Source organism: Corvus brachyrhynchos, unplaced genomic scaffold (genome assembly GCF_000691975.1).
Source record: "Corvus brachyrhynchos isolate BGI_N302 unplaced genomic scaffold, ASM69197v1 scaffold43, whole genome shotgun sequence".
NCBI classification, from domain to species: domain Eukaryota; kingdom Metazoa; phylum Chordata; class Aves; order Passeriformes; family Corvidae; genus Corvus; species Corvus brachyrhynchos.
In genome coordinates this window covers 5,359,858-5,371,767 of record NW_008237353.1, presented here as the reverse complement: position 1 = coordinate 5,371,767, position 11,910 = coordinate 5,359,858, and positions in this window count along the sequence as shown.

Sequence of the window (11,910 nt, the reverse complement as noted above, 5' to 3'; positions counted from 1 at the left end):
CCCAGGCTTCTAGAAAGTTCTGGCAGGGACATCGTGTGATTGGCTAGAGGAAAAAGATCCCTCCCTTCCTCTCCCATGGTTGGTTCCATGATACGCCTTTCAGCCCTGTTCACCACACCCTTCCCTTCTCCGATTGGTTCCCTCCCATGTTACCACCCACCCATAAATCCTCCCGCAGATGCCTTCGGAGCTCGCTCCGAACTGGGCGCCCCTGGGAGGTGGGACCTTGCATCCGAGGCTCAATAAACTTCCCAGATTTAACCCAGTTTTGAGTCTGCCTCCTCCCTCCACTGCTCGCCTCCATCCCGGTGGTCCTGTGGAAGGACTCACGAGCCAGACCTCTGGTGTCCCGGAGTCCGGAGCTGACCGGGCTGAGTGGGATCCACTCCAAGGGGATGCAGAGGCATAGAGGTTTGTGAAATTGCTTTTATTTTTTTGTGCTTACAGGTGGGAAAATGCATCGTAAGCAACTAACAAGGAAACAAATTGCCTATAACAATTCAAGGATTGATTTGAGTAGTTATTGATTTGATTTTTGCCTTTCATCTGCATGAGGGAAGCTGATTATACTTTGAAGACTGGAACTGGTCCCTTTTGGTTTTTTGTTTCACCCCCATCTGCCAGCCTCCTAGGTGGGCAGAGGTGTTCCAGATAATGTGTGCAGGGGCACTAAGAATGCAAAAAGTGGCAGTGGGAATGGGTGAGGTCCAATGTGAAAGTTCACTGGCCACCCAGAACTGCATTCCAGAAATGACAAAAGTCATCCATCTTGTGGGTGCAGACCCTTTGGATTTGCTGACAATAATAATTCCACCCCTAACTCTCCGGTAACGCATTAGCATTAACAGTAATTTTTGTCTCTAGACAGGCTCTGCAGTACAGCACGACAGTTCCTACCCTGTAATTGTAGGATCCTCATTAATCAGAAAGAATATTATGACATTGTGAGCTCACAAGAAAGACAATTCATGACTGACACAATAAAGGCCTAAATTATGCTGCTTTGATGACTGGAGGTGCAAATTTTTTTCTCTTGTGAAAATAGGATTTAGCAGCTGTATGAAAAAAAATCTGTATAATGAAAGTAGGGAGCATTGAGAGGCAAGCAACACCAGCTTTATCTAGATGAGACCTTTATTTCAAAAGGAAATTAAAATTTCAAAGCTGGTAGTGCTTTTTTATTGATAAACCAGAATTTAAATCAGGATCTTGAGGAAGAAGTGTATGAGAAGCTCATTGCTGCAGCACTGTGTTTAGTATTTTGCTGCTATTACCCTTTAAAATTACAGAAATTTATATATTGTTTTGGCCAGCTTCCAAAATGTGTTTTGACATATATGAAATGATTACTACTGAACCACATCTCATAAATTCAATACAGTTGTATATAGACATAGATTCATAAGGAGCCAGAGATTGTAAATGATAAATAAAGAAGAGCAAAAAGAAAAAAATTGTTAAATCCAAGTTTCTTGTTCCACTGAAGGTATGTGAACAAACTCACTGTTCCTAGAGTAAACCTGAAGGCTCTTTCAATTAGCACTGCTTTAAGTGAAACCAATCCAGTGGGAACCCAACACCCCTTACAGACAGAGGACTGGAGACTGAAGGGGTGCTGAGGAGGTGGCAGGCTCTCAGAGGAGGGCCTTGTCTTGTGTGGCTGTATGGGATGGGCTCTGTGTGCTCTGAAGTGCTGTGATTAACAGGGAAGTTCATCAAAACTGTGTTTTCTCTTCAGGTTGCTGGCTTTGCTTTTGAAGCAAAAGCTGCTGCCCACCTTCCTGTGTTAGGTTTGCACTGGGGAGAGGCCCCAGAGGGTGCAGACTGAACCTTCCCACAAGCTTCACCCAGAAGCTGAGCTTTCAATACATGGGGCCAGAATGGTGTTAAATTGACCTAAACCTTCCCTGAAATTCATGCAGTGTGGATGTCAGGTCTTCAGCATCAGAGGTTTTGGTCTGTAAATCTGTTCCTGTGGGGATGTGCTTCTTGTATCAAAGATACAAGATATTCTCTACAAAGACACTGCCTTGGAGGCTCCTTTCCAACTGAAATCCAGTGGCATGTAGCAGTATCTCAAATCCCGCTGGGTGTCTTTGTAAGCACCATTAAGAAAATATACTCAATATCTGAATTTTTTTATACAAAACTGACATTTATTTCTATCTCACATTTTTACAGTTGTGTTTTTGCTGCCTTCAGGACTGCACCATCTGGAGTGATCTTCAGTCTCAGCCATTTCTTTAGCTCAAGCATTAGTTCATTCTTGGGGGAGGACTACAGAAGTGCACAGCACTCGGGCTGTGGGATTTCTGTGCCTGTTTCAATGATCACATACAGATGGTATTAAAACACAGGGATCCAGCTGGTTCCCATGGTATCAAGACAAAATTACATGGAGTGGAGAATTCCTTCTGAGAGACTATAAAACATGAAGATGTTTCTATTAAAATCTCAGTTACTAATTTTTTTGTTGCATTGAGCCTATTCTAGAAATACATGAATCAGACTCTTGTGAGAGGTGGCAAGTGTTGTTTTTTCTTGAAGTTCTTCTTAAGAGGAACTGCCTTCAAGATGTTTCATCACACTGACCTGGGGTTAGAGAAACATAGGACAAAAAAATGGTCATATTCAGGTTCACCTTGAAGAGTCTCATGGCAAAGGCCTCTTATTCAAAACTTTATCTAGAAAGGTGGATTTAATGAAGTACCATAGAAACAGTGAAATCTCTTTTAAAGATACATGTAAAATCAAGCCTGAGTTAAAGCGACATAGAAAACTTTGTGTACAATACATATGTTTATTAGATTGAGAACTACTTAGACATAAATATGCATAGAGATTTAAAATACTTAAATCTTCAAAATGAAAAATTATTTCTGTCATTGCAAATGATTAATTTTTCCTCTTGTCCAACTCTGCAGACTTGCAGAATGTCACTAAAATAGCCCAAAAGAAGACTTACAATGATGTAGTTTTGTTGGTTTAGATTTTTTTTTCTGTTAGTGGAAATTGATCTTCCCTGATCTCTTCAACAGGATTGTATGCTGCTTAATGACCAGTATTACTGATGTCACAGAGAGGTTCACCAAAGTGAGTGGTTGGTGGTATCTGCAGCTGTCTCTGTGTCTGTTCACTCCACTTGCCCTTCCAAACACTGAAGTTCAAGCTGTATTGATAAAACATGGATTTGAATTATCATTTTGTTTTTAGGGATTGTGCCTCTTCTTAATCATGCTTTAGTAATACGATTATTTAATTTTATCCAAATATTGTGATGTATAATATTAATTTATTAAATTTTATCGTGTACTAATAAACACGCTAACAATAATCATATTTTTAAAATAATAACTACTGCAACAAAAACAGCAATAAAAGGAACAATAATAAACAGCCAGAAAAGCAGCACAACAGTTTTTCCCAGCAACTGGACAAGTTCTATTCTTCTAGGTCTTATCAGCAGTAAAGAGAAGTTAATGAAAACTTCTGCAGACTTACTGGTCTCAGGGAAGAAATTACTGCCATTATACACTGAAGAATGAAATCCATTCAATCTCTTTTAACTTCTGACTGCTCAACAACTTGGATGGGTTGAAGATTTCAATCTACATACACAGTATGGGTACTGTTCTTGGTTTCATTAAATGTTTCTGCTTTTCAATAGACTGTCTACCTTGCCCAAAATTTAAAATTGGCTTTATGAAAACCACTGCCCTGATAGATACGCATCTGACAGGAAAGGGCATCATCTAACAATAATTTCCAATGATGTAAGTCTAGAAATACTAATGGACTTAATTACTTGCCAAAAGCCCTTATTAAAGCTTTAGTATATCAGTCTCCATAATGAGGACAGCATCTGGTTCTTCAAATCTTTCCAAGAAAGGCCCTGAGGTAGAAGTCCACGTTTCTACAGACTCAGTTTTTTATGCTGTACATGCACTTTTTTGAGATCATAGTGGGACGAGTTTTTCCTTGTGGTTTTTTAGATTTTCAGGTTTGTATGGATCTCCAGATACAGTCATTTAACTATGATATATTTGATACCCTAACCTATTCTTAATTTTATTTTTCTGTCTCAGTTCTTCCTAGTTCCTTGTCACAGTAGGCTTTATGACATGGATCCCAGTTGCAGCTAATCCTATTAAAAGCTCCAGTTATTTGAAAACATGTTCGTTGGCAAAGACTTAAAAATATAGAAAGTCCTATCAGAGCTCTGTGAAGTCCTTGCAGAGATTTTTTGCTCATTGGTCTGTCATTGGTAAAAAAGACCTAATCAAGTAGCTTTCTGGATAATTCAACCAAAAAAGGCAAATAAATTTTAACACATTTTTGGAAATAATCTTTTTTTTGAGCTCTATGAAGGCCAATATCTGGCAACAGCAACTGGACAGATGGGTCAAGCTTGACTTGCCTTTCATCACACTAAAGCAGTACAGAAATTTGCAAACCCTTCTCCTTCCAGTGCAGGAATAGGTTCCTATATTTTCATAACTCGGCAGACATGCTGAGTTTGTTTGCAAATCCAGATTCCTCCATTGTGTATTTTATCTTTCCACAGCATTGCCAAGGACAAGAAAATTATCAATTTTCTTGTCCTTAGCAATGCAGAACTGGCAGCGAATTCAGCACAAAACATTACAATACGGATCTCGCTTGCAGAGACCTGCCTTAGAATCTCTGTGGGACAATCACAGCCTTTAGCCACATAATTACTGCTCCAGAGGCTTCATCATCTTGTTAACAATTTCTATTGTCCTTCTATTGCAAATATATATTTTTTGACATGATAAATGTATTTTATGAAATTTCATAATGGAGATGGCACTTCATCATGCAATAAAAGATTTGGTAATATCAGGTCTTACTGAAATAGCTAATTGTGTTGCATTATAATATTACATTAACAGCACTTGGGAATTTAAATAAAGAACTCTTGTCCATACAGCAGTGGCTGTTATTCAGAATTAGTGTGGTGTCAGCTGGAATGCCTATTTAAATGGTTGAGCATAAATAATTTTATCGTCTTTTCTTTGTTTCTTTCCCCCTTCTCTGCTGTGACCTGGGTAGTGTCATGAAAGAATGGATTTGAGATCTGTCCTTCTGCTGCAGTTTGGAAAAGAAGTAAGATAAACGTGGTTTTCCATGTTTTCAATTTAAGTTTTACTTCTAGGTTGCCAATCTGAAAGCACATCACATTTACTCATGTAGTCTTATCTAAAAGGTAAAATTTAAATGAAAATGCTCCCAAATTGTCTTTTTTTTCTTTCATTCCATATTTTAAGTGTAAAGTGTTTTAAATTAGACATGTTTTGCATGACCCCCACTCCCCCCCCTTCTTTCCTCCCCATTTTTTAAATTTAAATCCCTTTTGGGACGACGATACATAGAAAAAAAAATCTTGGATAATGACATCCAAGCTCAGTGATAGTGATAAAAATATAGTCATTTTGAAGTTCTGAAACTCATAAAATTGCCACATCTAGTTTATTCTGCATTCCCCAGAGCATTAAGCAGTTTAGCACAAATCTAATTTCCCACCAAACAGCTCAAGGCAGTTAGTGCTCAGTTTGGTTCCAAAGAATTAAACACACTGTTATAAATTGTGATACTCTGTGTAACTCTGTAGATAAACCCATTTTCCAATATAAGTGTACCAAGCATGAAAAAATAAGAGACTGCTGTTGTATGAGGGGTGATTACAATGAAATAAAGGTGAAATTAAAGGACAATTTGCTTCAAGGCTAATTAATAACAACTAATAGGAAAGGAAGCACTTGTAAAGCTCAGTGAGTAAAGGATAAATTAAAGAAATTCACAGGTAAAGAATATTCAATGTCCTAACTGTTGTGAGCTGTAAATTACACAGAGCTGCAGCAGACTATCTCTGAGTCTAAAATTTTTGTTGTCCTAGTGGAGTGAAATGGATTTTCTGGGCCTCCTAATCTACCACTATGTAAAGTCAGGAAAGGGGCTGTGGTAGTTGTGACTTCAGTGTATTAGTCTGGACAAAAGAGGATATATGAGCTGAGAAACTCAGTTCTGCACTTCCGCTACGTATGCAGCATAAAAAAAGTATCAGAGAGTCTGGAATCTGACTCAAATCATACAGGATGTATGGTCAGAGAGATAAGAATTTCAATTTTCTAAATTCAAAGCCAAAATGAGCCCAGGAGACCAGCATGGCAATCACATGAAAATTGAAATGGAGGTTTTGTCTCCAAACTGCATCCCCTGTATCTCTTAGGAGAGAGGAAAATAGTGAGAATAATTCACTAGTATATGATAACAAGCTACTGTATGTATTATATAGCTCACAAATAATTGTGGTCACCTTCATAGATAATTTCAAACCTACATTTCAGAAGAAAAATTTTTAAAAAATCAGAAACAAAAAACTGAAACCAACACTGCAACTTAGAAATGCCTTTGAGAAGCTGAGGAGGATTTCACCGCTGACTTGTTAAAACCAGGCTTTTACTGTTTATAATTAAAGCAGTCTTCCACATTTTTGAGTTCCCTTTCTGGGAAGAATAAGCAGAGGGATTTTTGCTGTGGGACCCAGGGACCTCCAAAAGTCAAATGACTGCTGACTGCCAGGATGCCCTTTTAAAAGGTTACCTATGGGAGAGCTTTCTTCCCCCTGTCCCTCACTTAGGGACACCTCTGTTAAGCTCTGCTGTAGAAAGCGGTCTCACGACATTCTGTAACACACCTGTTTGCTCCCAATGACAGCCTGATATTTCTAGATTTGCTGAAGGTGTATTTTCTTTTTCCCGAAGGAAACGTGTGCTTCACAGCAATAGGATACAGATTAAGAGTATATTGTCTGAGGGAGGAGAAGCCATCCTAATCTCAAGAGATTTGGAGATGGCCTTAAAAAGTGATTGTACAGACCTCAATTTTTATTTGTAGCATTCCAATGCCTTGGTATCAGAGCTGAACTGTGCTAGACATGGGAGGAGACCATCTTCCTTTGAAGCTCCTAAAGCAGGAAGGGTGGACGAAAAGGGAGAATGTCCCTGGGGTGGCATTACGTGCCAGTGATGGAGCTGACAACTGAACCTTGTGCTGTAAACTTCCAGGTTTAGTTCCTGAGTTCACTGCTGAGCCTGCAGTGAAACTCTCCATGCTGCTTTTAGTCCCTGTGGGTTCAAGCTAGTTTTCAGAAGGTCTTGTGTTATTTGGTACATGGGTAAAATTCCCTGCAGTTCTGAAAGGCATCTTGAGATCGAGACACCATCAAAATCCCAGTGTTTGAGTGTATAAGTAGGTCAAATGTATCTTGGGTATTTTGCAAAAGGGGGAGTTTTGCAAATCCTGTGGGTCATGCTAAGTTCTTTGGATGCATTCTTGTTCTTGAATTGTTTTTCCCCTGATTTGTTTCCTTTTCTGGGCTGTTCTTCCTTAGTTAATCTGAGATGTCTAATGCATCATGGAATTTGTAAATCTGACAGGCAGGGAATGCAGAGTTCTGTTTTCTACTATACTATACTGTACTGTACTATACTGTACTATACTATACTATACTGTTTCTAATGAATCCAGTAAATTTCAGCTTCATGGAGCTGAATTATTAATATTTGCAACAGTAAGCAGTACTGCTAGCACATTGCTGCTTCTGCTCCAGGGTCAAACGCCCTTCCAGGCCAGATGGCAACGTGCATATAGCTCTGCACCATACAGAGCAGTCAGATAGATTTGGGATCTCTTTTTGGGGTAGATCTTTTCGGGGTATGTAAAATGGAAGGCCATTGAAATTAGGTCTTTGGACTTCGTTTCAATTTGTACAGGAGTACAAATGAATGGCAGTTTTCTAGACTTTTGCATCAGATATGACCTGTCACAGAGAAGAGTGTAAGAGAAAGTCAAGATTTTGATGGACACAGATGGAGCCAAGCTAATAATTAGTTTCCTGTTCCTTAATGTTTTTTTTCTTCACTTTCTTCTAGAAAAGTTTTTCTTCACTTTCTTCTTTTTCCTCATAAACAGATACTTCCTAGCAGGGAACCTCCATGTTGTACTGGAATAAATGCTGTCAAATGTCAAAGAAAATACATATAAGTCCCATTTTAAAGCTAGCCCAGGATGCTGTCTATAGTATTCACAGTATAGATTGTCATTGTTGGTGTCTTTATATTTTTTCTCAGTCTTGCCCTTCAGTAGGAACAAAGAAACTAGTCAAAGTCTGAGTTCTGCTCTTTGCTGGTGTATTGTTCATAAAGCTAAAGAAGTGGTAAAGCTAGAGAAGTGGTGAATTTTTCACTAAAAAGAAACTTTTATTTTCTTGGTGATGCATTCTCTAAGTTATTTTTGACAATTATTATGTTGAAATGTCAAAGTCTAATCCATTCTTCTACTATACAGGAGGAATAAAAAGAATAATGTCAGACTATCTGATCTCCAAATATTCTGCTTATAGTCAGAATTGAACAGCCCAATTTCTCCTGAATCCTTGTACTTCTGGGCTTTTACCAGTCAAGTGCCTCTGGCATCTTGAAACAGCAATGAAACCTATGTGACATTTAGGGAATCTTGACATTACTCCAATTACACTCCGATGAATGTAGGGTTTTCTGAATGCTGCCGTGCTTGGGCTGGAAGGGTGCTGAGCAGCCAGTCAGCGGGAAATATTTGAGTTTGAAGGGAACATATCTGCTTCCAACACATTTGAGTAATGAATTAAGATCACCAGGCACCTGGGAAGTATGGCTCAGAAGTTCTCAGAACCCTTATCCCCCCCTGTATATTACAGCTCATTTTTCTTCAAACTGGGCTTCCTGCTAGTAACACTGTGTGCTTGAGGGTAAACCACGGTTCCATTTTGCTGCTTGCAGCCTAGATGGGAAGCCTTGTCTTTAGATGCCTGGTTGCCTGACTGAAGGTAGACTTGGTTCTGTACAGAGCTATGACTACAAAGAAATGACAGAGGACATTTGTTTTAAATGCGTCATTGTGGATGTAAAAAGGTAAAGAAATATGAAAAGAGACTCTGCTAAAAACCCGGGATCTATTGTTTTACAGTGTTAGAATAGAAACTTTGTCTCTTTCTTTCTGGAATGAGAAGGCCTTCTGAAAAGTAATTTTGCAGGGCGGAAAGTGAGAAGAGGGAGTCCTTCAGGGCACTGAAGTTCTCTGCGTGTATTGAGGGCTCTGTGGAAAATAAATCCATCAGGTTAGCACACGATAGGCTCTTTGACCTTTCCATTCAAAAGATCAGGCATGACACAACAATAATAATAATTTAGTCTTTTGGAAACTCTCTTGAATTGCTAACTTTTATTAGCTATACTTAGGTCTAAGCAGTTTAAGTCTCCCTCCGGGACCACTGCTTTATTCCACTTGATTAACCATGCTTTGTGCTTACCTCCAAACCATTATTTTTTAAGAAGATATTACACAGTTCTGCTTAATAATATACTGCATGTTTCTTTACAGTAGATAATATTAACAGGCCGCAGTGCCAGCAAGGTTTCTTAACAGCCCCTCTCCTGTGCTGGCTCTCTTTCTGTAGCAGGTAAATTTATCATTTCTACCACTCTGACATTTCCAGCTCTGCTTCCCAGGACCAGCTTCTTTCTCTCAGTAGATTAGTTTGCATTCTTCAGGATTAAAAAGGTTTAGAAAGCAACAGGGAGTTGGCAGGAAGAGCACGAGTTTTTAGAAATGTCAAAAAGTGTCAAACCAGCAGCCATGTGGGGGACAGCAGCACTTTTCAATCAGTCTGTGCCAGAAATAGCATCACTAAGCAAGGACCAGGGAGCACCACAGAGATGGTAATAAAACTTTCTTCTGTTTTAAGCTGAGAAAGGAGTGAGATTTTCTCACTCCTTGAGGCAACCAAGGCCCAATAAATCAAGCAGCAGGGCTTACAATATAATAAATAGCCAACCTTACTAAAATAGCTCCATAGGGGTGTCTAGAGGGGAGGACAGATATAGCAGGATAAGATGGGTCTTAGCTGCATGTTTGTTTCATTGTGTTTCTTTTTGCTGTCCTACCTTTCTATTTTCCTCTGCTTTTTTTTTTTTTTGGCTCTCCTCCTTTTAGAAAGCGTGTGAGGATTGCTCATAATGTTATAAAATATAATATGTGCCTCCTGTGGCAAAGATTAACAACACTGATGCTGCTGTTGTGGTGCAAGAAATAGCAGCAGTATCTTGACAGGCCTCAGAGTTAATCTCTTTGCACTTAGACTTCAGGTATAAATTATTTGTAGTGGTGAATTACATCCCCTGCCTCTCCTGTGCCATATGTGTGATGGTTGTGGCTCTTTTGTAGGTGCACAACTGTGCACAGAATAGCTCATGGTTCAGTGTGAGTATGGCTTGGCGGAAAAGGGAGAGAAAGGAAGAAAACCAGTGAAGGAGCTGTGAAGGTCTCTAGAAAGTCAAACGGAAATCAAGTTTTCACTATGAGTCTAAACCAGATTCTTTGCTTTGCTGGACCTGATTCCTCACAGCTCTGATGGAAAAAGGCCATTTCTGTCTGACAGTCTAATGCTTCTACAGATAATTTTCCTTCTTCACTCACTTTCATTCACTCCAGCACTCTATGAGTTCATCCTCTGCCTGGTAAAAGTTCCATTATAGTAGAGGGTGATGCAACCATCATATATATTTTGAGGGCAAAGTCTCATTTATATTTGATCTCTAATTTGGAGTCACCTACTCCAGGGATCTGGCAGAAGACCTGCCTTAAATTTTTTGCTCTGAAAGCAGTCCTCATTTTTTGTTTTTTTAAAAACATTACAACTCTGTCCAGGTTTTAGAGGGGTTTTATGCTGGGTGAGTGCCATCTGTTCTCAGCATATTGTTTTAGTCTGATAAAGGTTTGGAAATAGTTTACGTCAAGTGTTATCCTCTATAGTGTCTTATTCAGATAGGAATGTGATTTCTCACTCGTTGGATAGAATAGAAACTGTTGCTTGACTGGTTGATTTAGGGGAAGCTTGAATATTAGACTGTGGATTTTTATTATCTTTCCAGGGGAAAAATCTGATGGCTATCAGTGAAAATGTCACGATTTTCAGACATTTTCTTTGGCTAGAAGGTAGCCGGTACTCAGATATTTTTCTACATTATCACAGCAACACTGGCTTAGATGCTCAACTTAACAAAATGCAGTGACAAGTCCTGCAAAGACCTACACAGCTGCATAATCTTGCCATCAAGTTAATATGTAGTAGGCTAAAGCCACGAGGTTAAATCTTCATAAGGTCTTCCAGAATCAGAGCACAAGACTGATTCCATATATTTAAAAAAAAAAAGTAATTTCTTTGACAGTGTAAGAGCACTCTTATCCCCAAAATCTACATGACCTTGAGAAAAGAGGAATGAAACAGAAAAAGAATATTTTCTTAGAAGACCCATTATCCAAGTGCAAACCAAAAGATACACGTGTCTAAAACAGCAGTCTCCACATGGCTCAGACCTGTGAGCGATTGAGTTATCAGTGGGGAGTCCACAATGCAAGAACAGAAGGCTGCTGAATGGCTTCACTTTGACCCAGCTTACAGAAAGTCCTGGAAGACTGGAAGAAGTCCTGGAAGATTTTAAGTCTCAAAGTTGGTGAGTGTTGTGGTTTAACCCCAGTCAGCAGCTAGAATCACACAGCTGCTCACTCACTCTCCATCTGGTGTGAGGGGGGAGCGGAAGACTAAAAGTGAGGAATCTCCTGTGTTGAGATAAAGACACTTTAATAGGTAAAGCAAAAGCCATGAACACAAGCAAAGCTAAACAAAATTTAATTCACTGCTTCCCATGGATGGGCAGATGTTCAGTCCACTTCAGGGAAGCAGGGCTCCATCACATGGGACTGTGACTTGGGAAGACAAACACCATCACTCCAAACTTCCTCACTTCCTCCTCTCAGCTTTGTATACTGGAATGATGCCATATGGTATGG